The sequence below is a fragment of the Triticum aestivum genome, chromosome 4D (assembly GCF_018294505.1).
Source record: "Triticum aestivum cultivar Chinese Spring chromosome 4D, IWGSC CS RefSeq v2.1, whole genome shotgun sequence".
In the NCBI taxonomy this organism is placed as follows: domain Eukaryota; kingdom Viridiplantae; phylum Streptophyta; class Magnoliopsida; order Poales; family Poaceae; genus Triticum; species Triticum aestivum.
The window spans coordinates 72,532,319-72,537,870 of NC_057805.1; positions in this window are offsets into that span (position 1 = coordinate 72,532,319).

Consider the following 5,552-nt stretch of genomic DNA (forward strand, 5'->3'; position numbering starts at 1 on the left):
TAAATACTAGTACTACTACTTCTCACATGCTGGCCAGACGTCGTCGTTCTCCTTCCCGGCTTTGTCGGCGACACCCCACTGTGCTTGGATCTCCGCTGACCTCTTCGCAGCAGCGCGTGCGTCCTCTTCTTTCTTGCGACGGCGGGCCTCTCTTTTCTTGAGTGCTTTCTGACTTTTCCGCTCCCTCTGTGCGGCTTTGGCCGCCTCTTGCTCTACCGCCCATTCGGCCTTGGCAGCTTCAAATTCCGCCCACATAGGTGTGAGGTCGCAAGCGGCGATGAACTCGGCACGGCGGGATGCCACCGCTTGCCTACCATTCTGTCTGCAGTGGTGGGCGGCGAGGAACTCGGCGCGGCGGGATGCCATAGCTTCCTTACCGGTTAGTGTGCGGCGCGGTGGCATGGACGACGCTTGGTGACAGCTCTGGAGTGGAGTGGTCGGACAACCGTAAAGTGCATTGGTTTGTCAAGAGCTCAAGGACAGAAGACGAAGGAAATTTGGATTCCCCTTCAATCCTGGTCATTTATTACCGAGTAAAATGCATTGGCGGTCATTGAACTTGTCTTGATAGCTCACTTTGATCATTGTATACGAGATATGGTGATTATACGGTCACTGGCTTAGCGTATAGCTCTGTATTTGTCTGGTTGACCAGTCAAACAGTCCGCATGCGCCTCATCAACTCGTGTTCTTTATCTATCTATGCGGGCCTACCTGTCAGTGGAGAAAGAAATAAAAACCAAAATTATTCGTATGTGACATTACTATTTAGACGTTTGCTGGAGGCCTCCGCGAACACCGAGCATGTATTCACCTGGCTCAACACCAACGGTCATACTCGTGACTCGGCGCCTTGCTCATGTATATCGTCCATCACAACGACAATCTATAAAACAGCCTAGCTAGAGAGGGTACTATGGTGCGGAGTACTCCATGTACTATCATGAGCAACCGATCATAGTGCCACTGCACACGAGTGTGTGTCTGATCGATTCGTCCATTATTCGTAAGTTATGTATGGTTGTGTGGTGTCTAATGGTGGTCGTCGAATGCTAGCTAGCGACAAGAGCGGTTGCATGGACGCCTGGTTGTCAATACGTGCCGCATACTACCTCCGTCCTTTAAAGAGTGTACTTCCAACTTTGTTGGAGGGTCAAACTATTTTAAAGTTTGATCGAGTTTGTGCAAAAATATATCAACGTTTGTGAAACCAACTAGATATATGATGAAAATAAACTTTATGATGAATCTAATGCTACTAATTTGATGGCATAAATGTTGGTGTATTATTGTATAAATACGGTCAAACATAAAAATGTTTGACTTTCCAACAAAGGTGGAAGTACACTCTTTAAAGGACGGAGGGAGTACGCTTCAAAGGCTCGTCATCCATGAGTTCACATTTTACCACCACGCTAGCGTCTGACCGCCCTGGCCTACCGAAACCCCTTCCATCGCTAGCGCACGCTTCCCGCCTGAAACGATCACCGTCTCTCCAGAACGTCAATGCCGCATTCACCGGCCTTAATTGTAGGGGCAGTTGGTGTGTCACTGACATGCGGGCTGATGCCCGTTGGGCCCACATGTCAGTGAGACAACGCACCTACGGTTAAGTCACTGAAGTAGCGTCCGCATTCACACCCAACGTGACCTCTCACTGGCGCCGGCATTGCAGCAGCGCGACGGCCGAGAGAGCGCCACCCGCGCGGCATCCCGGTGCAAGCGACTGCTCCGCATTAATGACAACACGGCTGCCGACGAACCTACTCCGGTGCCAGCCGTCCATCTGTCTGCCGTGGCTCATTGCCATTCACCCGCTATATTAACTTGGGCCCTAGCTCCCAGCCATAGCCAAAGACCCACACTCATTCTCCTCCGGTCCCTTCCTTCTGTTGGCACCACTCCAACCATGGCCTCCGGGCACTCCAAGCTCTCTAGGACGTACTGTCGCAGGAGCAGACGAAGGACATCGGTGGCTCCGCTCCGGGCGCGCTCCAAAGCTCTCTTGGACGTACTCTGGCAGGAGCAGACGAAGGAGATCGCCGGCTCCCCCCCTGCCGCCCTCCGCCGCCACGACCACGAAGCCGGCGCGCATGCGCGGGCGCAGCCGGCAGCGAGGAAGATTAGTACACGGTAGGTCGCCACCGCTCTGGTCCCAGGAAGGCCACCGCTCCTCCACTCAGTCGACGCCAAGCTTGGTGGGATAAAAATCGGCGGCCGATTAACTGCTTGACGGCGACGTGGAGGCGGAAATCTTCATAACCTTGTGCTCCGGAGGAGGAGGTTCTCGAGGCGGATAAGGAGGAGGCAAAGGCAATGGCCGACTTTCTCGGGTTCATGGCCGGACATGGTGGTCGGGGCCTGGCGATCGTTTAGATTAGGTTTACAGTAGGTTTTAGTACGGTTTGTGCGAAATATGTAATGAATTTCGTCCAGTTTATAGGAAAAGTTCTCGAAATGTAATGAATTTCATCCGGTCAATTTGAAATTTGCTTTGTTTGCATGAATTTTGTTCGGTTAGTTCATATAGTTGTCGAAAGGTATGTAGGCAGCATTGGATGGCATCCATCAGTGTCCTCGGACAGATGCCGGTGTAAATTTGAGGGCCAGCGCTGGAGATGCCCTAACTATCATGCTATAATCGCTAACAGTGCTCCATTATTTCGTAGGGAACAGTTATCCCTCGATCAAAATCAGATCCGCCGTGTTTCGCACTCCTCCCACGTAAGAGTGTAGACTCTTGCTTACATAAAAATGGAGTAAGTGGACGGCACTGTAGCACGTCATATCACTCAAACTAGTCCGCCTAACGTGCGGGAAAGCACCGCCCTCTTCATTTTGTTCTAGATTTCTATCAATCGATCGCACGAAAATGTTACGCTTTGCAAGTTCAAATGGAAAAGGCGGCACACTTACAACTCGTACGCGTCGCGTTCACGTCGCACCCCCGACAGTCCGGCTCGCACGCCGCTCACCAGAGGGGACACGCGTTGTCTTGCATTTTCACTGACATGTGGGACTGCAATTGAATAAACCGTCGATAGCCGAAATCTAATCGCTCGGCGGGCATCGGCTGAGAGGAGAGAGACGGGGGAGGGAGAAGAGATCGCCCGCCCGCCATGCACGGACTCCAAGAAATATGTGGTGATAATGTGAGGTGGGCCATGCGGGAGTCCGCACCGCTTCCAAGCCCGCTTCTTACCGCCCTGGCCCACCAGAACCCCTCCCCCACCCCACCACCTCCCCGCGCGCGCTCCCCCCTCAGAGGCCAGCTGCCCGCATTCATAGCAAGTAGTACCAGTAAAATTCTGGGCTATAAAGGGCATGTACAATGGTTGATAAGATAGTCTTATCATAAGTCTTGCATGTAATTTAGAGATGACAAAAAAACATGTGTACAATGGATCATCTCTTAGCCTTATCTTCAATAACTAGTTATTCCTAAAAACATGGTGAAACATATTGTGCTAAGAGATCATCTCTTGTCTTCTCGACAAGCCCGCTTATGTGGAGGAGAGAGAGGCATTGACAAAGTCAAGGAGTGGGATCTGCAGGAGCCCGTCTCTACACGTGCTCCTAGGTATAAAACAACTAATTCTAAAAAAAGAGGCATAAAAAAAATTGTGTCTAAAAAATAAAGGTAAAAAACATTTGAGAGGAAATAGATAGAGAGAGAGTGAGAAAAAGTTGTAACCTTATAGTCAACACTATGGTAGTATTACATGAGGAAGGAGGGAGTGGTGCACATGCCAAGTTCACTGGGCTGCCGTGTTTCACACTCCTCCGTCGTAATAGTGGAGACAATAGGTTTCATCAAAAATAAACAATGAATACTCGTTGCTCGTCCACTATATCGGAAAGAATACTTTCATTTGCAGACATGTGGGACGTCGACCATCCTGGTCCACCTGCCATGCACAACATTATCCTGGTCCACCTGCCATGCACAAAGTTAGTCGGACGAAGGATCCATCATGACTTCGTTGAATTCCGCTTCTTCATGAAAACTTACTCTACCCGCAGTACTGCTACCACACGCGAAGACTGGACGGCACTGTACCACGTCATATCACTAAAACCCACTAGGCCAAACTAGCCCGCCTAGGATTTGTACTCCCTCCGTTTCAGAGTCTCTACTCTTATAAAAAACCGAGTTGGTGATGATGGTGTGCCTGCCATCCTGCAATATAGACCGTCCGATCTATATCTGACGGATAGAAAGCAAACTATGACAATTTTGCAAAAAGATACCCGCATCCCTCTCCACATTTGCAGATAAGGACTTCCCTCGTTCATCTTCGTCTCCCATGAGATAAACAGCTCGTATAAATGCATCTGGATGTTCCATGCAACGCATTGGCCTCTTGCTAGTTAGTAGTACAAAGTTGACTCGTCTATTTTGGAACGGAGGGACATCTCTGTACTGCTATGATTTTGTGTTGTACGTCTCTGTACTTTTGCTACAATTTTCCTACCCTATTGAACCAAATGAGGCCTGAATGTATCCGTGTAGACTATTGTCTGATCGATCGCTAAGCCTACAATTTTAGGAGCTTGGGCTATTGGCCGATCGATGACGGTTCAGTATAAGCTTACCACGAGCTCATCAGCCCCAACATTTCTGTTCGGTGAGTGTTTTGCAAGTACTATAGATCGCACAGTAGCTAGCCTACTAACACCAAGAATCATCAAATAAGCCCTGCTGATATGATAAACAGTTCAAACTTACATCTAAGCATGCCATATATTACATCAAAAGTTGGTGAGGATACATCTGTTTCCATAACTCGGAGAGGGTTCGCATGATTCACTATCAAACAAAAGTAGCAAGTACCGCCTACACAAGACAGTGCACTAGCCCTAAGATGGTTTGATAACACGCATCATTCTCATAACTAAACACAGGGCAATGCAAACTACCCTGAAGGATTAGCGCGACCAACTATTTCTTGTCATCGATCTCTCGGGCAATGACCACAGCACGGACAGCGGCATGGGAATCGATCTCTGGGGCGATGTCCACAGGACTGACCGCGACATCGGAATCGATCTCTGGGGTGATGTCCACGGGATGGACAGCGGCATCGGAATCGATCTCCGGGGCGATGCCAACAGGATGGACCATGACATCAAAAACGATCTCTGGGGTGTTGTCCACAGGACAGGCCGCGACATCGGAATCATCAAGGACGTCCACCGGCACCTGCACAACCCTAACATGTTCGCAAGCACATTGCAAATAATCAAAAACCACAACTTTCGGTAATAAGCCATTATTTGTTACCTTGTGTAGCTCACCGGGGGATCCCATCCCTCCGGGGCCATCTCCTCGTCCCCGATGGGGGCCATCACCTTGCCAGGCGAATACTGCTTCTCAACGGCGACTATCTCCTCAAACTCGGCCTTGAGCCTCACATAGGTGGCCATCAGAGTTTTTGGGGTAGGCACGGTGGGGCCCTTGCTGTTCTTCCAACTTTCTTTGAGGAGTTCGTCCGCCAACATCGTCAACTCTTTGGCCAGTGCTTGTTTCTTGAGTTCTTCATCTCCATGGG